Source organism: Schistocerca serialis, chromosome 4 (genome assembly GCF_023864345.2).
Source record: "Schistocerca serialis cubense isolate TAMUIC-IGC-003099 chromosome 4, iqSchSeri2.2, whole genome shotgun sequence".
NCBI classification, from domain to species: domain Eukaryota; kingdom Metazoa; phylum Arthropoda; class Insecta; order Orthoptera; family Acrididae; genus Schistocerca; species Schistocerca serialis.
The window spans coordinates 924,765,983-924,792,238 of record NC_064641.1 but is presented as its reverse complement, the minus strand read 5'-3'; positions in this window follow the sequence as shown (position 1 = coordinate 924,792,238).

The following is a 26,256-nucleotide window of genomic DNA, read 5'->3' as shown; positions in this document are numbered from 1 at the left end:
CAATTTCTGTGTTTCATCGTCAATAAGAAAGTCCGAGGGATACAGTAAACCTGAAGTGAAGCATCGGAATCAGATACTGGTCTCACAGGAAAGGCTCAAATCATTGAATGTAAGAAGAGTCAGTCTTCTTATACTTAAGTCGACATTGTGCCTTTTGTATTTAATTCCGATGCAATTTCTGCGTTTCATCGTCAATAAGAAGGTCAAAGGGACACAGTGAACGTAAAGTGAAGCATTGTTATCTAAAACTGGTCTCACAGGATATGCTCAAATCATAGAATGTAAGAAGAGTCAGTCTTCTTGTACTTAAGTCAGCATTGAGCCTTTTGTATTTAATTCCGATGCAATTTCTGTGTTTCATCGTCAATAAGAAGCTCCAATTGATACAGTCAACCTGAAGTGCAGCATCGGAATCTTAAACTGGTATCAAAGGAAAGGTCAAAACACAGACAGTAACAAGAGTCAGTCTTCTGGTACTTAAGTCGGTATTGTGCCTATTGTACATAATTCCGATGCAATTTCTGTGTTTCATCGTCAATAAGAAGGTCCAAGGGATACAGTAATCCTAAAGTGAAGCATCGGAATCTAAAATTAGTCTGACAGAAAAGGTTCAAAACATAGACAGTAAGAAGAGTCAGTCTTCTTGTACATGAGTCGGCATTGTGGATTTTGTATTTAACTCCGATGCAGTTTCTGTATTTCATCGTCAATACGAAGGTCCAAGGGATACAGTAAACCTGAAGTGAAGCATCGCAATCTGAAAATGGTCTCACAGGAAAGGCTCAAATTGTAGAATGTTAGAAGAGTCAGCCTTCTTGTACTTAAGTCGGCATTGTGCCTTTCGTATTTACTTCCAATGCAATTTCTGTGTTTTATGGTCAATAAGGAGGTCCAAGGGATACAGTAAACCAGACGTGAAGCATCGGAGTCTAAAACTGGTCTCACAGGAAAGGTTCAAAACATACGCAATGAGAAGAGAGAGTCCTTTTGTACTTAAGTCGGCATTGAGCTTTTTGTATTTAAATCCGAAGCGATTTCAGTTGTTCATCGTCAATAAGAAGGTCCAAGGTATACAGTAAACCTGAAGTGAAGCATCGGAGTCTAAAACTGTCCTCACAGGAAAGGTTCAAATCATAGAATGTAAGAAGAGTCAGTGATCTTGTTCTTAAGTTGGCATTGTGCCTTTTGAATTTAATTCCGATGCAATTTTTGTATTTCATCGTCAATAAGATGGTCCACGGGATACAGTAAACCTGAAGTGAAGCACCGGAATCTCAAACTGGTCTCACTGGAAATGTTCATAACATAGTAAGAAGAGTAACTCTTCTCGTACATAAGTCGGCATTGTGCCTCTTGTACTTAATTCCGTTGCAATTTCTGTGTTTCATCGTCAATAAGAAGGTCCAAGGGATACAGTAAACCTGAAATGAAACGTCGGAATCTAAAACTAGTCTCACAGGAAATTCTCTAAACATAGACAGTAAGATGAGTCAGTCTTCTTGTACTAAAGTCGACATAGTGACTTTTGTGTTTATTTCCAATGTAATTTCTGTGTTTCATCGTCAATAAGAATTTCCAAGGGATACAGTATACCTGAAGTGAAGCATCGGAGTCTCAAACTGCTCTCACAGGAAATGTTCAAACATAGTAAAAAGAGTCACTCTTCTCGCACTTAGGTCGGCATTGTGCCTTTTGTATTTAATTCCGATTCAATTTCTGTCTGTCATCGACAATAAGATTGTGCAAGGGATACAGTAAACCTGAAGTGAAGCATCGGAATCTAAAACTGGTCTCACAGGAAAGGCTCAAATAATAGACAGTAAGAAGAGTCAGTCTTCTTGTACTTAAGTCGGCATTGTGCCATTTGTATTTAATTCAAATTCAATATCTGTGTTTTATCGTCAATAAGAAGGTCCAAGAGATACAGTAAACTTGAAATGAAACATCGGAATCTAAAACAAGTCTCACAGGAAATTCTCAAAACATAGACAGTAAGATCAGTCAGTCTTCTTGCACTAAAGTCGGCATAGTGCCTTTTGTATTTAATTCCAATGTAATTTCTGTGTTTCATCGTCAATAAGAAGGTCCAAGGGATACAGTAAATCTGAAGTGAGGCATCGGAATCTCAAACTGGTCTCACAGGAAATGTTCAAAGCATAGTACGAAAAGTCACTCTTCTCGTACTTAAGTCGGCATTGTGCCTTTTGTATTTAATTCCGATGCAATTTCTGTGTGTCATCGACAATAAGATTGTCCAAGGGATACAGTAAACCTGAAGTGAAGCATCGGAATCTAAAACTGCTCGCACAGGAAAGGCTCAAATCATATACAGTAAAAAGAGTCAGCCTTCTTGTACTTAAGTCGGCATTGTGCCATATTTATTTACTTCCAACGCAATTTCTGTCTTTCATCGTCAATAAGAAGGTCCAAGGGATACAGTAAACCTGACGTGAAGCATTTGAATCTAAAACTGGTCTCACAGGAAAGGTTCAAACATAGACAGTAAGAAGAGTTAGTCTTCTTTTACTTAAGTCGTCATTGTGCCTTTTGTATTTTATTCCGTGCAATTTCTGTGTTTCATCGTCAATAATAAGGTCCAAGGGATTCAGTAAACCTTAAGTGAAGCATCGGAATCTAAATCTGGTCTCACACGAAATCCTCAATTCAAAGACAGTAAGAAGAGTCAGTCCTCTTGTACTTAAGACGGCATTGTGCCTTTGTATTTAAGTCCGATTCAATTACAGTGTTTTATCGTCAATAAGAAGGGCCAAGGTATACAGTAAACCGGAAGTGAAGAATCGGAATATAAAACTGGTCTCACAGGAAAGGTTCAAAGAATAGACAGTAAGATGAGTCAGACCTCTTGTACTTGAGTCGGCATTATGCCTTTTGTATTTTACTCCGATGCGGTAACTGTGTGACATCGACAATAAGATTGTCCAAGGGATACAGTAAACCTGAAGTGAAGCATCGGAATCTAAAACTGGTCGCACAGGAAAGGTTCAAATTATAGACAGTAAGAGGAGTCAGGCTTCTTGTACTTAAGTCGGGATTGTGCCTTTTGTATTTCATTCCGATGCTGTTTCTGTGTTTCATCGTCAATACGAAGGTCCAAGGGATGCAGTCAACCTGAAGAGCAGCATCGGATTCTTAAACTGGTCTCACAGGAAAGGTTCAAAACATTGACAGTAAGAAGAGTCAGTCCTCTTGTACTTAAGTCGGCATTGTGCTTTTTGTATTTAATTCCGATGCAATTTCTGTGTTTAATCGTCATTGAGAAGGTCCAAGGGATACAGTAAACCTGAAGTGAAGCATCGGAATCTGAAACTGGTCTCACAGGAAAGGCTCAAATTATGGAATGTAAGAAGAGTCAGTCTTCTTGTACTAAAGTCTGCATAGTGCTTTTTTTTAGAATCCGATGCAATTGCTGCGTTTCATCGTCAATAAGAAGGTCCACGGGATACAGTAAACCTGAAGTGAAGCATCGGAAATTAAAAATGATCTCACAGGAAAGGCTCAATTCATAGACAGTAAGAAGAGTCAGTCTTCCTGTACTTAAGACGGCATTGTGCCTTTGTATTTAAGTCCGATGCAATTTCAGTGTTTTATCGTCAATTTTGAGGTCCAAGGGATACAGTAAACCGGAAGTGATGAATCGGAAACTAAAACTGGTCTCACAGGAAAGGTTCAAAAAATAGACAGTAAGAAGAATCAGACCTCTTGTACTTGAGTCGGCATTGTGCCTTTTGTATTTTACTCCGATGCGATATCGGTGTTTCATCGTCAATTCGAAGTCCAAGGGATACAGTAAACCTGAGGTGAAGCATCGGAATCTGAAACTGGTCTCACAGGAAAGGTTCAAATTATAGGCAGTAAGAAGAGTCTGTCTTCTTGTACTTCAGTCGGGATTGTGCCTTTAGTTTTAAATTCCGATGCTGTTTCTGTGTTTCGTCGTCAATACGAAGGTCCAAGGGATGCAGTCAACCTGAAGTTCAGCTTCGGAATCTTAAACTGGTCTCACAGGAAATGTTCAAAACATTGACGGGAAGAAGAGTCAGTCTTCTTGTACTTAAGTCGACATTGTGCTTTTTGAATTTAATTCCGATGCAATTTCTGTGTTTCATCGTCAATGAGAAGGTCCAAGACATACAGTAAACCTGGAGTGAAGCATCGGAATCTAAAAGTGGTCTCACATTAAAGGATCAAAACACAGACAGTAAGAAGAGACATTCCTTGTGTTCTTATGTCGGCATTGAGCTTTTTGTATTTCAATCCGATGCAATTTCTGTGTTTCATCGTCAATAAGAAGGTCCAAGGGATACAGTATACCTGAAGTGAAGCATCGGAATCTAAAACTGGTCTCACAGGAAAGGCTCAATTCAAAGCCAGTAAGGAGAGTCAGTCCTCTTGCACTTAAGACGGCATTGTGCCTTTGTATTTAAGTCCGATTCAATTTCAGTGTTTTATTGTCAATAAGAAGGTCCAAGGTATACAGTAAACCGGAAGTGAGGAATCGGAATATAAAGCTGGTCTCACAGGAAAGGTTCAAAGAATAGACAGTAAGATGAGTCAGACCTCTTGTACTTGAGTCGGCATTATGCCTTTTGTATTTTACTCCGATGCGATAACTGTGTTTCATCGTCAATAAGAAGGTCCAAGGGATACAGTAAACCTGAAGTGAAGCATCGGAATCTGAAACTGGTCTCACAGGAAAGGTTCAAATTATAGACAGTAAGAGGAGTCAGTCTTCTTGTACTTATGTCGGGATTGTGCCTTTTATATTTAATTCCGATGCTGTTTCTGTGTTTCATCGTCAATACGAAGGTCCAAGGGATACAGTAAACCTGAAGTGCAGGATCGGAATCTCAAACTGGTCTCACAGGATATGGTCAAAACATAGACAGTAAGAAGAGTCAGTCTTCTCGTACTTAAGTCGGCATTGTGCGTCTTGTATTTAATTCCAATTCAATTTCAGTGTGTCATCGTCAATAAGAAGGTCCAAGGGATACAGTAAACCAGAAGTGAAGCATCGGAATCAGATACTGGTCTCACAGGAAGGGCTCAAATCTTTGAATGTAAGAAAAGTCAGTCTTCTTGTACTTAAGTCGACATTGAGCCTTTTTTGTTTAATTCGGATGCAATTTTTGTGTTTCATCGCCAATAAGAAGGTCGAAGGGATACAGTAAACCTGAAGTGAAGCATCGGAATCTGAAACTAGTCTCACAGGAAAGGCTCGAATCATAGAATGTAAGAAGAGTCAGTCTCCTTGTACTTAAGTCGGCATTGTGCCATTTCCATTTAAATATGATGCAATTTCTGTGTTTTATCGTCAATAAGAAGGTCAAAAAGACACAGTGAACGTAAAGTGAAGCATTGATATCTAAAACTGGTGTCACAGGATTTGCTCATATCATAGAATGTAAGAAGAGTCAGTCATCTTGTACTTAAGTCAGCATTGAGGCTTTTGTATTTTATTCCGATGCAATTTCTGTGTTTCATCGTCATTAAGAAGCTCCAAGGGATACAGTCAACCTGAAGTGCAGCATCGGAATCTTAAACTGGTATCACAGGAAAGGTCAAAACATAGACAGTAACAAGAGTCAGTCTTCTGGTACTTAAGTCGGTATTGTGCCTATTGTACATAATTCCGATGCAATTTCTGTGTTTCATCGTCAATAAGAAGGTCCAAGGGATACAGTAATCCTAAAGTGAAGCATCGGAATCTAAAATTAGTCTGACAGAAAAGGTTCAAAACATAGACAGTAAGAAGAGTCAGTCTTCTTGTACGTGAGTCGGCATTGTGCATTTTGTATTTAACTCCGATGCAGTTTCTGTATTTCATCGTCAATACGAAGGTCCAAGGGATACAGTAAACCTGAAGTGAAGCATCGCAATCTGAAAATGGTCTCACAGGAAAGGCTCAAATTATAGAATGTTAGAAGAGTCAGCCTTCTTGTACTTAAGTCGGCATTGTGCCTTTCGTATTTACTTCCAATGCAATTTCTGTGTTTTATCGTCAATAAGGAGGTCCAAGGGATACAGTAAACCAGACGTGAAGCATCGGAGTCTAAAACTGGTCTTACAGGAAAGGTTTAAAACATACACAATTAGAAGAGAGAGTCCATTTGTACTTAAGTTGGCATTGAGCTTTTTGTATTTAAATCCGAAGCGATTTCAGTTGTTCATCGTCAATAAGAAAGTCAAAGGTATACAGTAAACTTGAAGTGAAGCATCGGAGTCTAAAACTGTCCTCACAGGAAAGGTTCAAATCACAGAATGTAAGAAGAGTCAATGATCTTGTTCTTAAGTTGGCATTGTGCCTTTTGAATTTAATTCCGATGCAATTTTTGTATTAAATCGTCAATAAGATGGTCCACGGGATACAGTAAACCTGAAGTGAAGCACCGGAATCTCAAACTGGTCTCACTGGAAATGTTCATAACATAGTAAGAAGAGTAACTCTTCTCGTACTTAAGTCGGCATTGTGCCTCTTGTACTTAATTACGTTGCAATTTCTGTGTTTTCATCGTCAATAAGAAGGTCCAAGGGATACAGTAAACCTGTAATGAAGCATCGGAATCTAAAACTAGTCTCACAGGAAAGGCTCAAATCTTAGACAGTAAGAAGACTCAGACTTCTTGTACTAAAGTAGGCATAGTGCCTTTTGCATTTAATTCAAATGCAATTTCTGTGTTTCATCGTCAATAAGAAGGTCCAAGGGATACAGTAAACCTGAAATGAAACATCGGAATCTAAAACTAGTCTCACAGGAAATTCTCAAAACACAGACGGTAAGAAGAGTCAGTCTTCTTGTACTAAAGTCGGCATAGTGCCTTTTGTATTTAATTCCAATGTAATTTCTGTGTTTCATCGTCAATAAGAACGTCCAAGGGATACAGTAAACCTGAAGTGAGGCATCGGAATCTAAAACCGGTCTCACAGGAAAGGGTCAAATCATAGACAGTAAGAAGAGTCAGTCCTCTTGTATTTAAGTCGGCATTGTGCCTTTTGTATTTAATTCCGATTCAATATCTGTGTTTTATCGTCAATAAGAAGGTCCAAGAGATACAGTAAACTTGAAATGAAACATCGGAATCTAAAACAAGTCTCACAGGAAATTCTCAAAACATAGACAGTAAGATGAGTCAGTCTTCTTGCACTAATGTCGGCATAGTACCTTTTGTATTTAATTCCAATGTAATTTCTGTGTTTCATCGTCAATAAGAACGTCCAAGGGATACAGTAAACCTGAAGTGAGGCATCGGAATCTCAAAGTGGTCTCACAGGAAATGTTCAAAACATAGTACGAAAAGTCACTCTTCTCGTACTTAGGTCGGCATTGTGCCTTTTGTATTTAATTCCGAATCAATTTCTGTGTGTCATCGACAATAAGATTGTGCAAGGGATACAGTAAACCTGACGTGAAGCATTGGAGTCTAAAACTGGTCTCACAGGAAAGGTTCAAACATAGACAGTAAGAAGAGTTAGTCTTCTTTTACTTAAGTCGTCATTGTGCCTTTTGTATTTAATCCCTTGCAATTTCTGTGTTTCATCGTCAATAATAAGGTCCAAGGGATTCAGTAAACCTGAAGTGAAGCATCGGAATCTAAAACTGGTCTCACAGGAAAGGCTCAATTCATAGACAGTAAGAAGAGTCAGTCGTCTTGTACTTAAGACGGCATTGTGCCTTTTTATTTAAGTCCGATTCAATTTCAGTGTATATCGTCAATAAGAAGGTCCAAGGTATACAGTAAACCGGAAGTGAAGAATCGGAATATAAAACTGGTCTCACAGGAAAGGTTCAAACGTAGACAGTAAGATGAGTCAGTATTCTAGTACTTAAGTCGACATTGAACCATTTGTATTTAATTCCGATGCAATTTCTGTGTTTTATCGTCAATAAGAAGGTCCAAGGGATACAGTAAACTTGAAGTGAAGCATCGGAATCTAACAGTGGTCTCACAGGAAAGGTTCAAAACATAGACAGTAAGAAGAGTCAGCCTTCTTGTACTTAAGTCAGCATTGTGCCTATAGTAATTAGTTCCGATGCAATTTCTGTGTTTCATCATCAATAAATAGGTCCTAGGGATACAGTAAACCTGAAGTGAAGCATCGGAATCTAAAACTGGTCTCACAGGAATGGTTCAAAACATAGACAGTAAGAAGAGTCAGTTTTCTTGTACTTAAGCTGGCATTGTGCCTTTTGTATTTAATTCCGTTGCCATTTCTGCGTTTCATCGTCAATAAGATGGTCCAAGGGATACAGTAAACCGGAAGTGAAGCATCGGAATCAGAAACTGGTCTCACAGGAAAGGCTCAAATCATAGAATGTAAGAAGAGTCAGTCTTCTTGTACATAAGTCGGCATTGTGCCTTTTGTATTTAATTCCGATGCAATTTATGGGTTTCATCGTCAATAAGAAGGTACAAGGGATACAGTAAACCTGAAGTGAAGCATCGATATCTAAACCTTTACTCACAGGAAAGGCTCAAATCATAGAATGTAAGAGGAAACAGTCCACTTGTACTTAAGTCGGCATTGTGCCTTTTGTATTACATTCCGATGGAATTTCTGTGTTTCATCGTCAATAAGAAGGTCCATGAGATACAGTGAACCTGAGGTGAAGCATCGGATTTATAGCTGGTCTAAAAGGAAAGGCTCAAATCATATACAGTAAGAAGAGTCAGCCTTCTTGTACTTAAGTCGGCATTGTGCCATTTGTATTTAATTCCGATTCAATATCTGTGTTTTATCGTGAATAAGAACGTCCAAGAGATACAGTAAACTTGAAATGAAACATCGGAATCTAAAACAAGTCTCACAGGAAATTCTCAAAACATAGACAGTAAGATGAGTCAGTCTTCTTGCACTAAAGTCGGCATAGTGCCTTTTGTATTAAATCCAATGTAATTTCTGTGCTTCATCGTCAATAAGAAGGTCCAAGGGATACAGTAAACCTGAAGTGAGGCATCGGAATCTCAAACTGGTCTCACAGGAAATGTTCAAAACATAGTACGAAAAGTCACTCTTCTCGTACTTAAGTCGGCATTGTCCCTTTTGTATTTAATTCCGATGCAATTTCTGTGTGTCATTGACAATAAGATTGTCCAAGGGATACAGTAAACCTGAAGTGAAGCATCGGAATCTAAAACTGGTCGCACAGGAAAGGCTCAAATCATAGACAGTAAGAAGAGTCAGCCTTCTTGTACTTAAGTCGGCATTGTGCCATTTGTATATACTTCCAACGCAATTTCTGTGTTTCATCGTCAATAAGAAGGTCCAAGGGATACAGTAAACCTGAAGTGAGGCATCGGAATCTAAAACCGGTCTCACAGGAAAGGGTCAAATCATAGACAGTAAGAAGAGTCAGTCCTCTTGTATTTAAGTCGGCATTGTGCCTTTTGTATTTAATTCCGATTCAATATCTGTGTTTTATCGTCAATAAGAAGGTCCAAGAGATACAGTAAACTTGAAATGAAACATCGGAATCTAAAACAAGTCTCACAGGAAATTCTCAAAACATAGACAGTAAGATGAGTCAGTCTTCTTGCACTAATGTCGGCATAGTACCTTTTGTATTTAATTCCAATGTAATTTCTGTGTTTCATCGTCAATAAGAACGTCCAAGGGATACAGTAAACCTGAAGTGAGGCATCGGAATCTCAAAGTGGTCTCACAGGAAATGTTCAAAACATAGTACGAAAAGTCACTCTTCTCGTACTTAGGTCGGCATTGTGCCTTTTGTATTTAATTCCGAATCAATTTCTGTGTGTCATCGACAATAAGATTGTGCAAGGGATACAGTAAACCTGACGTGAAGCATTGGAGTCTAAAACTGGTCTCACAGGAAAGGTTCAAACATAGACAGTAAGAAGAGTTAGTCTTCTTTTACTTAAGTCGTCATTGTGCCTTTTGTATTTAATCCCTTGCAATTTCTGTGTTTCATCGTCAATAATAAGGTCCAAGGGATTCAGTAAACCTGAAGTGAAGCATCGGAATCTAAAACTGGTCTCACAGGAAAGGCTCAATTCATAGACAGTAAGAAGAGTCAGTCGTCTTGTACTTAAGACGGCATTGTGCCTTTTTATTTAAGTCCGATTCAATTTCAGTGTATATCGTCAATAAGAAGGTCCAAGGTATACAGTAAACCGGAAGTGAAGAATCGGAATATAAAACTGGTCTCACAGGAAAGGTTCAAACGTAGACAGTAAGATGAGTCAGTATTCTAGTACTTAAGTCGACATTGAACCATTTGTATTTAATTCCGATGCAATTTCTGTGTTTTATCGTCAATAAGAAGGTCCAAGGGATACAGTAAACTTGAAGTGAAGCATCGGAATCTAACAGTGGTCTCACAGGAAAGGTTCAAAACATAGACAGTAAGAAGAGTCAGCCTTCTTGTACTTAAGTCAGCATTGTGCCTATAGTAATTAGTTCCGATGCAATTTCTGTGTTTCATCATCAATAAATAGGTCCTAGGGATACAGTAAACCTGAAGTGAAGCATCGGAATCTAAAACTGGTCTCACAGGAATGGTTCAAAACATAGACAGTAAGAAGAGTCAGTTTTCTTGTACTTAAGCTGGCATTGTGCCTTTTGTATTTAATTCCGTTGCCATTTCTGCGTTTCATCGTCAATAAGATGGTCCAAGGGATACAGTAAACCGGAAGTGAAGCATCGGAATCAGAAACTGGTCTCACAGGAAAGGCTCAAATCATAGAATGTAAGAAGAGTCAGTCTTCTTGTACATAAGTCGGCATTGTGCCTTTTGTATTTAATTCCGATGCAATTTATGGGTTTCATCGTCAATAAGAAGGTACAAGGGATACAGTAAACCTGAAGTGAAGCATCGATATCTAAACCTTTACTCACAGGAAAGGCTCAAATCATAGAATGTAAGAGGAAACAGTCCACTTGTACTTAAGTCGGCATTGTGCCTTTTGTATTACATTCCGATGGAATTTCTGTGTTTCATCGTCAATAAGAAGGTCCATGAGATACAGTGAACCTGAGGTGAAGCATCGGATTTATAGCTGGTCTAAAAGGAAAGGCTCAAATCATATACAGTAAGAAGAGTCAGCCTTCTTGTACTTAAGTCGGCATTGTGCCATTTGTATTTAATTCCGATTCAATATCTGTGTTTTATCGTGAATAAGAACGTCCAAGAGATACAGTAAACTTGAAATGAAACATCGGAATCTAAAACAAGTCTCACAGGAAATTCTCAAAACATAGACAGTAAGATGAGTCAGTCTTCTTGCACTAAAGTCGGCATAGTGCCTTTTGTATTAAATCCAATGTAATTTCTGTGCTTCATCGTCAATAAGAAGGTCCAAGGGATACAGTAAACCTGAAGTGAGGCATCGGAATCTCAAACTGGTCTCACAGGAAATGTTCAAAACATAGTACGAAAAGTCACTCTTCTCGTACTTAAGTCGGCATTGTCCCTTTTGTATTTAATTCCGATGCAATTTCTGTGTGTCATTGACAATAAGATTGTCCAAGGGATACAGTAAACCTGAAGTGAAGCATCGGAATCTAAAACTGGTCGCACAGGAAAGGCTCAAATCATAGACAGTAAGAAGAGTCAGCCTTCTTGTACTTAAGTCGGCATTGTGCCATTTGTATATACTTCCAACGCAATTTCTGTGTTTCATCGTCAATAAGAAGGTCCAAGGGATACAGTAAACCTGACGTGAAGCATTGGAATCTAAAACTGCTCTCACAGGAAAGGTTCAAACATAGACAGTAAGAAGAGTTAGTCTTCTTTTACTTAAGTCGTCATTGTGCCTTTTGTACTAAATCCCGTGCAATTTCTGTGTTTCATCGTCAATAATAAGGTCCAAGGGATTCAGTAAACCTGAAGTGAAGCATCGGAATCTAAAACTGGTCTCACAGGAAAGGCTCAATTCATAGACAGTAAGAAGAGTCAGTCTTCTTGTACTTAAGACGGCATTGTGCCTCTTTATTTAATTCCGATTCAATTTCAGTGTTTTATCGTCAATAAGAAGGTCCAAGGTATACAGTAAACCGGAAGTGAAGAATCGGAATATAAAACTGGTCTCACAGGAAAGGTTCAAAGAGTAGACAGTAAGATGTGTCAGACCTCTTGTACTTGAGTCCTCATTGTGCCTTTTGTATGTAATTCCGATGCAATTCCTGTGTTTCATCGTCAGTAAGAAGGTCCAAGGGATACAGTAAACCTGAAGTGAAGCATCGGAATCTGAAACTGGTCTCACAGGAAAAGTGCAAATTATAGACAGTAAGAGGAGTCAGTCTTCTTGTACTTAAGTTGGGATTGTGCCTTTTGTATTTCATTCCGATGCTGATTCTGTGTTTCATCGTCATTACGAAGGTCCAAGGGATGCAGTCAACCTGAAGTGCAGCATCGGATTCTTAAACTGGTCTCACAGTAAAGGTTCAAAGCATTGACAGTAAGGAGAGTCAGTCTTCTTGTACTTAAGTCTTCATTGTGCATTTTGTATTTAATTCCGTTGCAATTTCTGTGTTTCATCGTCAATGAGAAGGTCCAAGGGATACAGTAAACCAGACGTGAAGCGTCGGAGTCTAAAACTGGTCTCACAGGAAAGGTTCAAAGCATACACAATTAGAAGAGAGAGTCCTTTTGTACTTAAGTCGGCATTGAGCATTTTGTATTTAAATCCGAAGCGATTACAGTTGTTCATCGTCAACAAGAAGTCCAAGGTATATAGTAAACGTGAAGTGAAGCAGCGGCGTCTAAAACTGTCCTCACAGGAAAGGGTCAAATTATAGAATGTAAGAAGAGTCAGCCCTCTTGTACTTAAGTCGGCATTGTGCCTTTTGAATTTAATTCCGACGCAATTTTTGTGTTTCATCGTCAATAAGAAGGTCCACGGGATACAGTAAACCTGAAGTGAAGCACCGGAATCTCAAACTGGTCTCACTGGAAATGTTCAAAACATAGTAAGAAGAGTAACTCTTCTCGTACTTAAGTCGGCATTGTGCCTCTCGTACTTAATTCCGTTGCAATTTCTGTGTTTCATCGTCAATAAGAAGGTCCAAGGGATACAGTAAACCTGTAATAAAGCATCGGAATCTAAAACTAGTCTCACAGGAAAGGCTCAAATCTTAGACAGTAAGAAGAGTCAGACTTCTTGTACTAAAGTAGGCATAGTGCATTTTGTATTTAATTCAAATGCAATTTCTGTGTTTCATCGTCAATAAGAAGCTCCAAGGGATACAGTAAACCTGAAATGAAACATCGGAATCTAAAACTAGTCTCACAGGAAATTCTCAAAACATAGACAGTAAGATGAGTCCGTCTTATTGTACTAAAGTCGGCATAGTGCCTTTTGTGTTTAATTCCAATGTAAGTTCTGTGTTTCATCGTCAATAAGAATGTCCAAGGGATACAGTAAACCTGAAGTGAAGCATCGGAGTCTCAAACTGGTCTCACAGGAAATGTTCAAACATAGTAAGGAGAGTCACTCTTCTCGTACTTAGGTCGGCATTGTGCCTTTTGTATTTAATTCCGATTCATTTTCTGTGTGTCATCGACAGTAAGAGTGTGCAAGGGATACAGTAAACCTGAAGTGAAACATCGGAATCTAAAACTGGTCTCACAGGAAAGGCTCAAATCATAGACAGTAAGAAGAGTCAGTCTTGTTGTTCTTAAGACGGCGCATTGTGCCTTTTGTATTTAATTACGATGTAATATCTGTGTTTTATCGTCAATAAGAAGGTCCAAGGAGTACAGTGAACCTAACGTGAAGCATCGGAGTCTAAAACTGGTCTCACAGGAAAGGTTCAAACGTAGACAGTAAGATGAGTCAGTCTACTTGTACTTGAGTCGACATTGTCCCATTTGTATTTAATTCCGATGCAATTTCTGTGTTTTATCGTCAATAAGAAGGTCCAACTGATACAGTAAACATGAAGTGAAGCATCGTAATCTAAAACTGGTCTCACAGGAAAGGTTCAAAACATAGACAGTAAGAAGAGTCAGCCTTCTTGTACTTAAGTCAGCATTGTGCCTATAGTAATTAATTCCGATGCAATTTCTGTGTTACATCATCAATAAATAGGTCCTAGGGATACAGTAAACTTGAAGTGAAGCATTGGAATCTAAAACTGGTCTCACAGGAAAGGTTCAAAACATAGACAGTAAGAAGAGTCAGTCTTCTTTTACTTAAGCTGGCATTGTGCCTTTTGTATTTAATTCCGATGCAATATCTGTGTTTCATCGTCAATAAGATTGTCCAAGGGATACAGTAAACCGGAAGTGAAGCATCGGAATCAGAAACTGGTCTCACAGGAATGGCTCAAATCATAGAATGTAAGAAGAGTCAGTCTTCTTGTACATAAGTCGGCATTGTGCCTTTTGTACTTAATTCCGATGCAATTTCTGGGTTTCATCGTCAATAAGAAGGTACAAGGGATACAGTAAACCTGAAGTGAAGCATCGATATCTAAACCTGGTCTCACAGGAAAGGCTCAAATCATAGAATGTAAGAGGAAACAGTCCACTTGTACTTAAGTCCGCATTGTGCCTTATGTATTACATTCCGATGGAATTTCTGTGTTTCATCGTCAATAAGAAGGTCCATGAGATACAGTAAACCTGAGGTGAAGCATCGGATGTAAAGCTGGTCTAACAGGAAAGGCTCAAATCATATTCAGTAAGAAGTGTCAGTCTTCTAGTGGTTAAGTCGGCTCTGTGCCTTTTGTATTTAATTCCGATACAATTTCATTGTTTCATCGACTACAAGAAGTTCCATGGGATACAGTAAACCTGAAATGTAGCATCGGAATCTAAAACTGGTCTCACAGGAAAGGCTCAAATGATTGACAGCATGAAGAGTCAGTCTTCTTGTACTAAGGTCGGCATTGTGCCTTTTGTATTTAACTCCGATGCAATTTCTCTGTTTCATCGTCATTAGGATGGTCCAAGGTATACAGTATACCTGAAGTGTAGCATCGGAATCTCAAACTGGTCTCACAGGAAATGTTCAAAACATAGCCAGTGACAAGAGTCAGTCTTCTTGCACTTAAGTCGGCATTGTGCTTTTTGTATTTAAATCCGATGCAATATCTGTGTTACATCGTCAATAAGGGGGTCCAAGGGATACAGTAAACCTGAAGTGGAAGCATCGGAATCAAAAACTGGCCTCACAGGAAAGGCTCAAAGCATTGACAGTAAGAAGAGTCAGTCTTCTTGTACTTAAGTCGGCATTGTGCTTTTTGTATTTAATTCCTATGCAATTTCTGTATTTCATCGTCAATGAGAAGGTCCAAGGGATACAGTAAACCTGAAGTGAAGCACCGGAATCTAAAAATGGTCCCACAGGAAAGGCTCAAATTATAGTATGTAAGAAGAGTCAGCCTTCTTGTACTTAAGTCGGCATTGTGCCTCTTGTATTTACTTCCAATGCAATTTCTGTGATTCATCAGCAATAAAAAGGTCCAAGGGATACAGTAATCCTATAGTGAAGCATCGGAATCTAAAATTAGTCTGACAGAAAAGGTTCAAAACATAGACAGTAAGAAGAGTCAGTCTTCTTGTACGTAAGTCGGCATTGTGCATTTTGTATTTAACTCCGATGCAGTTTCTGTGCTTCATCGTCAATACAAAGGTCCACGGTATACAGTAAACTTGAAGTGAAGCATCGGAGTCTAAAACTGTCCTCACAGGAAAGGGTCAAATCATATAATGTAAAAAGAGTCAGTCCGCTTGTTCTTAAGTTGTCATTGTGCCTTTTGAATTTAATTCCGATGCAATTTTTGTGTTTCATCGTCAATAAGAAGGTCCACGGGATACAGTAAACCTGAAGTGAAGCTTCGGGGTCTCAAACTGGTCTCAGAGCAAATGTTCAAACATAGTAAGAAGAGTCACTCTTCTCGTACTTAAGTCGGCATTGTGCCTTTTGTGTTTAATTCCGATGCAATTTCTGTGTTTCATCGTGAATAAGAAGGTCCAAGGGATACAGTAAACCTGAAGTGAAGAATCGGTATCTAAAACTGGTCTCACAGGAAAGGCTCATGACACAGACAATAAGAAGGGTCAGACCTCTTGTACTTGAGTCGGCATTGTGCCTTTTGTATTTAATTCCGATGCGATATCTGTGATTCATCGTCAATAAAAAGGTCAAAGGGATATAGTTACCCTGAAGTGAAACATCGGAATCTAGAACTGGTCTCACAGGAAAGGTTCAAATTATAGACAGTAAGAAGACTCAGTCTTCTTGCACTTAAGTCGGCATTCTGCCTTTTGTATTTGATTCCCAGCTATTTGTGTGTTTCATCGTCAATAGGAAGGTGCCATGGATACATTAACCTGAAGTGAAGCATCGGAATCTAAAACTGGTCTCACAGGAATGGTTCAATTTATAGACAGTACGAAGAGTCAATCTACTTGTACTTAAGTCGGCATTGTGTCTTTTGTATTTAAATCCGATGCAATTTCTGTGTCTTATCGTCAATAAGAAGGTCCAAGGGATACAGTAAACTTGAAGTGAAGCATCGGAATCTAAAACTGGTCTTACAGGAAAGGTTCAAATCATAGAATGCAAGAAGAGTCAGTCTTCTTATACATAAGTCGGCATTGTGCCTTTTGTATTTAATTCCGGTGCAATTTCTGGGTTTCATCGTCAATAAGAAGGTCCAAGGGATACAGTAAACCTGAAGTGAAGCATCGATATCTAAACCTGGCCTCACAGGAAAGGCTCAAGTCATAAATTGTAAGAGGAGTCAGTCCACTTGTACTTAAGTCGGCATTGTGCGTTTTGTATTTCATTCCGATTCAATTTCTGTGTTTCATCGTCATTAAGAAGGTCCAAGGGATACATTAAACCTAACGAGAAGCATCGCTAACTGAAACTGGTCTCACAGGAAAGGTTCAAAACTGAGACAGTAAGAAGAGTCTGTCTTCTTGTCCTTAGGTCGGCATTGTTTCTTTTTTATTTAATTCCGATGCTATTTCTGTGTCTCATCGTCAATAAGGAGGTCCAAGGGATACAGTAAACCAGATGTGAAGCAACGGAATCTAAAACTGGTCTCACAGGAAAGATTCAAAACAGAGACAGTAAGAAGAGTGGGTCTTCTTGTACTTAAATTGGCATTGTGCCTTTTGTATTTAATTGCGATGCAATTTCTGTGTTTCATCGTCAATAAGAAGGTCCAAGGGATACAGTAAACCGGAAGTGGAGCATCGGAATCTGAAACTGGTTTCACAGGAGCGGCTCAAATCACAGAATGTATGAAGAGTCAGTCTTCTTGTAAATAAGTCGGCATTGTGCCTTTCTTATTTAATTCCGATTCAATTTCTGTGATTCATCGTCAATACGAAGGTCCAAGGGATACAGTAAACCAGAAGTGAAGCATCGATATCTAAAACAGGTCTCACAGGAAAGGCTCAAATCTTAGAATGTAAGAGGAGTCAGTCCTCTTGTACTTAAGTCGGCATTGTGCCTTTTGTATTTCATTCCGATGGAATTTCTGTGTTTCATCGTCAATAAGAAGGTCCAAGGGATACAGCAAACCAGAAGTGAAGCATCGATATCGAAAACTGGTCTCACAGGAAAGGCTCAAATCGTATAATGTAAGAGGAGTCATTCCTCGTGTACTTAAGTCGGTACTGTGTCTTTTGTATTCAATTCCGATACAATTTCAGTGTTACATCGACATTAAGAAGGTCCATGGGATACAGTAAACCTGAAATGTAGCATCGGAATCTAAAACTGGTCTCACAGGAAAGGCTCAAATAATAGACAGTATGAAGAGTCAGTCTTCTTGTACTAAGGTCAGCATTGTGCCTTTTGTATTTAATTCCGATGCAATTTCTGTGTTTCATCGTCAATATGAAGGTAGAAGGGATACAGTAAACCTGAATTGAAGCATCGGAATCTAAAACTGCTCCCACAGGAAAGCCTCAAATCATAGACAGTAAGAAGAGTCAGTGTTCTTGTACTTATGTTGCCATTGTGCCTTTTGTATTTAATTCCGATGCAATTTCTGTGTTTCATCGTCAATAAGAAGGTCCAAGGGATACAGTAAACCTAACGTGAAGCATCAGAAACGAAAACTGGTCTCACAGGAGAGGCTCAGAACATAGACAGTAAGAAGGGACATTCCACTTGCACTTAAGTCGGCATTGTGCATTTTGTATTTAAATCCGATGCAATATCTGTGTTTCATCGTCAATAAGGAGATCCAAGGTATACAGTAAACCGGAAATGAAGCATCGGAATCTAAAACTGGTCTCACAGGAAAGGCTCAAATCGTAGACGGTAAGAAGAGTCTGTCTTCTTGTACTTAAGTTGGTGTTGAGCCTTTTGTATTTAATTCCGATGCAATTTCTGTGTTTCATCGTCAATAAGTTGGTCCGAGGGATACAGTAAACCTAACGTGAAGCATCGGAATCTAACACTGGTCTCACAGGAAAAGTTCAAAACAGAGACAGTAAGAAGAGTCAGTCATCTTGTGCTTAAGTAGGCATTGTGTATTTTATATTTAATTACGATGCAATTTCTGTGTTTCATCGTCATTAAGAAGTCACAGGGAAACAGTAAACCTGAAGTGAAACATCGAAATCTAAAACTGGGCTCACAGGAAAGGTTCAAAACATAGACAGTAAGAAGAGTCAGTCTTCTTGCTTTGAGTCGCCATTGTGCCTTTTGAATCTAATTCCGATATGATATCTGTGTTTCATCGTCAATAAGAAGTTCCATGGGATACAGTGAACCTGAAGTGAAGCATCGGAATCTAAAACTGGTCTCACAGGAAAGGTTCAAATCATAGAATGTAAGAAGAGTCAGTCCTCTTGTACTTAAGTCGGCATTGTGCCTTTTGTATTTAATTCCGACGCATTTTCTGTGTTTCATCGTCAATACGAAGTCCACGGGATACAGTAAACCTGAAGTGAATCATCGGAATCTCAGACTGGTCTCACAGGAAAGCTTCAAAACATAGACTGTAAGAAGACTCATGCTTCTTGTACTTAAGTCGGCTTTGTTCCTTTTGTATTTAATTCCGATGCAATTTCTGTGTTTCATCGTCTGTAAGAAGGTCCAAGGGATTCTGTCAACCTGAAGTGAAGCATCGGAATCTAAAACTCTTCTCACAGGAAAGGTTCAAAGCATAGACAGTAACAAGAGTCTGTCTTCTTGTACTTCAGTCGGCATTGTACCTTTTGTATTTAATTCCCATGCAATTTATGAGTTTCATCCTCAATAGGAAGGTCCAAGGGATACAGTAAACGTGATGTGAGGCATCGGAATCTAAATTTGGTCTCTCGGGAAAGTTTCAAACATAAGCAGTAAGAAGAGACATTCCTCTTGTACTTAATTCGACATTGTGACTTTTGTATTAATTCCGATGCAATTTCTGTGTGTCATTGTCAATGATAAAGTCCAAGGGATACAGTAAACCTGAAGTGAAGCATCGGACTCTAAGGCTGGTCTCACAGGAAGGGCTCAAATCATAGACAGCAAGAAGAGTCAGTTTTCTTGTACTTAAGTCGGCATTGTGGCTTTTGTATTTAGTTCCGATGGAATTTCTGTGTTTCATCGAAAATAAGAAGGTCCAAGGGATATAGTAAACCTGATATGAAGCATCGGAATCTAAAACTGGTCTCACAGGAAAGGCTCAAATCATAGACGGTAAGAAGAGCCTGTCTTCTTGTACTTAAGTCGGCATTGTGCCTTAGTATATAATTCCCATGCAATTTCTGTGTATCATCGTCAAAAAGAAGTTCCAAGGGATTCAGTATGCGCGAAGTGAAGCATCGGAATCCAAAACTGGTCTCTCGGGAAAGTTTCAAACATAAACAGTAAGAAGAGACATTCCTCTTGTACTTAATTCGACATTGTGACTTTTGTATTAATTCCGATGCGATTTCTGTGTGTCATCGTCAATGATAAAGTCCAAGGGATACAGTAAACCTGAAGTGGAAGCATTGGAATCTAAAACTGGCCTCACAGGAACGGCTCAAGTCATAGATAGTAAGAAGGGTCTGTCTTCTTATACTTAAGTCGGCATTGTGCCTATTGTATTTAATTCCGATGCAATTTCTGTGTTTCATCGTCAATAAGAAGGTCAAAGAAATACAATAACCCTGAAGTGAAGCATCGGAAAATAAATCTGGTCTCACAGGAAAGGTTCAAATCATACCATGTAAGAAGAGTCAGTCTACACGTACTTAAGTCGGCATTGTGCCTTTTGTATTTAATTCCGATGCAATTTCTGTGTTTCTTCGTCAATACGAAGGTCCAAGGGATACAGTAAACCTGAAGTGAACAACGGAAACAATAACTGGTCTCACAGGAAAGGTTCAAATCATAGAATGTAAGAAGAGTCAGACCTCTTGTACTTAAGTCGGCATTGTGCCTTTTGTATTTCATTCCGACGCAATTTCTGTGTTTTATCGTCAATACGAAGGTCCACGGGATACAGTAAACCTGAAGTGAAGCATAGTAATCTAATACTGGTCTCACAGGATAGGTTCAAAACATAAACAGTAAGAAGAGTCTGTTTTCTTGTACTTGTGTCGGTATTGTGCCCTTTGATTTTATTCCGATCCAATTTCTGAATATCTTCGTCAATAGGAAGGTCCACGGGATACAGTAAACCTGAAATGAATCATCGGAATCTAAGGCTGGTCCCACAGGAAAGGCTCAAATCATAGACAGTAAGATCAGACAGTTATCTTGTACTTAAGTCGGCATTGTGCCTTTTGTATTTATTTCCGAAGGAATTTCGGTGTTTCATCGTCAATAAGAAGGTCTAAGGGATACGGTAAACCTGAAGTGAAGCATCGGAATCTAAAACTGGTCTCACAGGACAAGTTCGAAACATAGACTGCAAGAAGAGTCAGTCTTCTTGTACTTAAGTCGGCATTGTGCCTTTTGTATTTAATACCAATGCGAAATCTGTGTTTTATCGCCAATAAGAAGGTCCAAGGGATACAGTAAACCTGATATGAAGCATCGGAATCTAAAACTGGTCTCACAGGAAAGGCTCAAATCATAGACGGTAAGAAGAGTCTGTCGTCTTGTACTTAAGACTGCATTGTGCCTTTTGTATTAATTTCACGTGCATTTTCTGTGTTTCATCGTCAAAAAGAAGTTCCAACGGATACAGTAAACCTGAAGTGAAGCATCGGAATCCAAAAACTGGTCTCACAGGAAAGGTTCAAAGCAGAGACAGTAAGAAGAGCCATTCCTCTTGTACTTAAGTCGACATTGTGCGTTTGAATTTAAGTCCGATGCAATTTCTGTGTTTCATCGTCAATAAGAAGGTCCAAGAGGTACAGTAAACCTGAAGTGGAAGCATCGGAATCTAAAACTGGAATCACTAGAGCGGCTCAAGTCATAGAAAGTAAGAAGGGTCAGTCTTCTTATACTTAAGTCGGCATTGTGCCTATTGTATTTAATTCCCATGCAATTTCTGTGTTTCATCGTCAATTAGAAGGTCAAAGGGATACAATTATCCTGAAGTGAAGCATCGGAATCTAAATCTGGTCTCACAGGAAAGGTTCCAATCATAGCATGTAAGAAGAGTCAGTCTACATGTACTTATGTCGGCATTCTGCATTTTCTATTTAATTCCGATGCAATTTCTGTGTTTCTTCGCCAATAAGAAGGTCCAAGTAATACAGTAAACCTGAAGTGAAGCATCGGAATCTCAAACTGGTCTCACAGGAATGGTTCAAAACATAGACCGTAAGAAGAGTCAGTCTTCTTGTACTTAAGTCGGCGTTGTGCCTTTTGTATTTAATACCGATGCGATGTCTGTGTATTATCGCCAATAAGAAGAGCCCAAGGATACAGTAAACCTGAAGTGAAGCATCAGAATCTGAAACTGGCCTCGCAGAAAGGGCTCAAACATAGACAGTAAGAAGAGTCAGTCTTCTTGTACTTAAGTCGGCATTGTGCCTCTTGAATTTAATTCCGATGCAATTTTTGTGTTTCATCGTCAATAAGAAGGTCCAAGGCATACAGTAAAATTGAAGTGAAGCATCGGAATCTAAAACTGGTCTCACAGGAAAGTTTAAAAACATAGACAGTAAGAAGAGTCAGTCTCCTTGTACTTAAGTCGGCATTTTGCATTTTGTATTTACTTACGATGTAATTTCTCAATTTCATCTTCAATAGGAAGGTCCAAGGGATAGAATAAAGTTGAATTCCTGCATCGGAATCTAAAACTGTTCTCACAGGGAAGGTCCGAATCATAGCCAGTAAGAAGAGTCATTCCTCTTCCACTTAAGTCATCATTGTGCCTATTGTATTTAATTCCGATGGAATTTCTGTTTTTCATCGTCAAAATGAAGGTCCAAGGGCTACAGTAAACCGGAAGTGAAGCATCGTAATCTCAAACTGGTCTCACAGGAATGGTTCAAAACATAGACAGTAAGAAGAGCCATTCCTCTTGTACTTAAGTCGACATTGTGCGTTTGAATTTAATTCCGATGCAATTTCTGTGTTTCATCGTCAATAAGAAGGTCCAAGAGGTACAGTAAACCTGAAGTGAAGCATCGGAATCTAAAACTGGTCTCACAGGAAAGGTTCAAATAATATACAGTAAGAAGAGTCAGTCTTGCTGTACTTAAGTCGGCATTGTGCCTTTTGTATTTAACTCCGATGTAATTTCTGTGTTTCATCGTCAATTAGAAGGTCCAAGGGATACAATTATCCTGAAGTGAAGCATCGGAATCTAAATCTGTTCTCACAGGAAAGGTTCAAATCAGAGCATGTAAGAAGAGTCAGTCTACATGTACTTAAGTCGGCATTCTGCATTTTGTATTTAATTCCGATGCAATTTCTGTGTTTCTTCGTCAATAAGAAGGTCCAAGGGATACAGTAATCCTGAAGTGAAGCAACTTAATCTAAAACTGGTCTCACAGGAAAGGTTCAAATAATATACAGTAAGAAGAGTCAGTCTTGTTGTACTTAAGTCGGCATGGTACCTTTCGTATTTATTTCCGATGCAATTTCTGTGTCTCATCGTCAATAAGAAAGTCCAAGGGATACAGCAAACATGAAGTGAAGCTTCGGAATCAAAAACTCGACTCACAGGAAAGGTTCAAAGCATAGACAGTAAGAAGAGTCAGTCATCTTGTACTTAAGTCGACATTGTGCCTTTTGTATTTAATTTCGATGCAATTTCTGTGTTTCATCGTCACTAAGAAGATCCAAGGGATGCAGTAAACCTGAAGTGAAGCATCGGAATCCAAAACTGGTCTCACAGGAAAGGTTTAAACATAGACAGTAAGAAGAGTACTTAAGTCGGCATTGTGCCTTATGTATTTAATTCCGATGCAATTTCTGTGTTTCATTGACAATAAGAAGGTCCAAGGCATACAGTAAACCTGAAGTGATGCATCGGAATTTAAAACTGGTCTCACTGGAAAGGCTCACATCATAGACAGTTGGAAGGGTGGTCTTTTTACACTTAAGTCGGCATTATGCATTTTGTATATAATTCTGATTCAATTTCTGTGTTTCATCGTCAATAAGAAGGTCCAAGGGATACAGAAAAATTGAAGTGAGTCATCGGAATCTAAATCTGTTCTCACAGGAAAGGCTCACATCATAAACAGTAAGAAGAGTCAGTCTTCTTGTACTTACGTTGGCACTGTGCGTTTTGTATTTGATTCCGAAGGAATTTCTGTGTTTAATCGTCAATAAGAAGGTTCAAGGGATGTGGTAAACCTGAAGTGAAGCATCGGAATTTAAAATTGGTCTCACAGGAAAGGTTCAAATCATAGACAGAAGAATGGTCGGTCTTCTTGTACTTAAGTCGGCATTGTGCCTTTGTATTTAATTCCGATGCAGTTTTTGTTTTTCATGTTCAATAAGAAGTTCCAAGGAATACAGTAAACCTGAAGTGAAGAATCGAAATCTAAAACTGGTCTCACAGGAACGGTTCAAAAAATGGATAGTAAGAAGGGTCAGTCTTCTTGTACTTATGTCGGCATTGTGCCTTCTGTATTTATATCCGATGCAATTTTTATGTTTCATCGTCAATAAGAAGGTCCAAGGGATACAGTAAACCTGAAGAGAAGCATCAGAATCTAAAACTGTTCTCACAGTTTAGGTTCAAAACATAGACAGTAAGAAGAATCAGTCTTCCTGTACTTAAGGCGGCACTGTGCCTTTTGTATTGAATTCCGATGCAATTTTTATGTTTCATCGTCAATAAGTAGGTCCAAGGGATACAGTAAACCTGAAGAGAAGCATCAGAATCTAAAACTGGTCTCACAGTTTAGGTTCAAAACATAGACAGTAAGAAGCGTCAGTCTTCTTGTACTTAAGTCGGCATTGTGCATTTTGTATTTAATTCCGATGCAATTTCCGTGTTTCATCGTCAATAAGAAGATCCAAGGGATACAGAAAAGCTGAAGTGAAGCATCGGAATCTAAAACTGGTCTCACAGGAAAGGTTCAAAACATAGAGAGTAAGAAGAGTTAGTCTTCTTGTACTTCAGTTGGCATTGTGCCTTTTGTATTTATTTCCCAAGAAATTTCTGAGTTTCATCGTCAATATTAACGTCCAAGGGATACAGTAAACCTGTAGTGAAGCATCAGAATCTAAAACTGGTCTCACAGGAAAGGTTCAAATCATAGACAGTAAGAAGAGTCAGTCTTCTTTTACTTAAGTCGGCATTGTGCCTTTTGTATTTAATTCCGATGCAATTTCTGTGTATCACCGTCAAAAAGAAGGCCAAGGAATACTGTAACCGGAAGTGAAGCATCGGAATCTCAAACTGGTCTTACAGGAAACGTCCAAAACACAGACAGTAAGAAGAGTCACTATTCATGTACTTAAGTCGGCATTGTGCCATTTGTATTTATTTCCGATGCAATTTCTGAGTTTCATCGTCAATAGGAAGGTCCAATTGATACAGTAAAGCTGAAGTGAAGCATCGGAATCTAAAACTGGTCTCACAGGAAAGGTTCAAAACATAGACAGTAAGAAGAGTCAGTCCTCTTGTACTTAAGTCGGAATTGGGCATGTTGTATATAATTCCCTAGCGATTTCTGTGTTTCATCTTTAATAAGAAGGTCCAAGGGATACAGTAAACCTAAAGTGAAGCATCGGAAACAAAAACTGGTCTCACTGGATTGGTTCAAACATAGAGAGTAAGAAGAGTCAGTCTTCTTGTACTTAAGTCGGCATTGCACATTTTGTATTTAATTCCAATGCAATTTCTGTCTTTCATCGTCAATAAGAAGATCCAAGGGATACAGTATACCTGAAGTGAAGCTTCGGATTCTCAAACTGGTCTCACAGGAAGGGCTCACATCATAGACAGTAAGAAGAGTCATTCTTCATGTACTTAAGTCGGCACTGTGCCTTTTGTGTTTGATTCCGATGCAATTTCTGTGTTTAATCGTAAATAAGATTGTCCCAGGTATGCAGTAAACCTGAAGTGAAGCATCGGAATTTAAAACTGGTCTCACAGGAAAGGTTCAAATCATAGACAGTAAGAAGGGTCGGTCTTCTTGTACTTAAGTCGGCATTGTGCCTTTTGTATTTAATTCCGATGCAATTTCTGTGTTTCATCGTCAATAAGAAGATCCAAGGGATACAGAAAAGCTGAAGTGAAGCATCGGAATCTAAAACTGGTCTCACAGGAAAGTTTCAAAACATAGACAGTAAGAAGAGTCAGTCTTCATGTACTTAAGTCGGCATTGTGCCATTTGTATTTATTTCCGATGCAATTTCTGAGATTCATCGTCAATAGGAATGTCCAATTGATACAGTAAACCTGAAGTGAAGCATCGGAATCGGATACTGGTCTCACAGGAAAGGTTCAAATCATAGACAGTAAGAAGAATCAGTCTTCTTGTACTGAAGTCGGCATTGGGCATTTTGCATATAATTCAATTGCAATTTCTGTGCTTCATCTTCAATAAGAAGGTCCAAGGGATACAGTAAACCTGAAGTGAAGCATCGGAAACTAAAACTGGTCTCACAGGATTGGTTCAAACATAGGGTGTAAGAAGAGTCAGTCTTCTTGTTCTTAAGTCGGCATTGTACATTTTGTATTTAATTCCGATGCAATTTCTGTCTTTCATCGTCAATAAGAAGGTCCAAGGGATACAGTATACCTGAAGTGAAGGTTCGGAATCTCAAACTGGTCTCACAGGAAAGGGTCACATCATAGACAGTAAGAAGAGTCTGTCTTCTTGTACTTAATTGGCATTGTGCCTTTTGTATTTAATTCCGATGCAATTTCTGTGTTTCATCGTCAATAACAACGTCCAAGGGATACAGT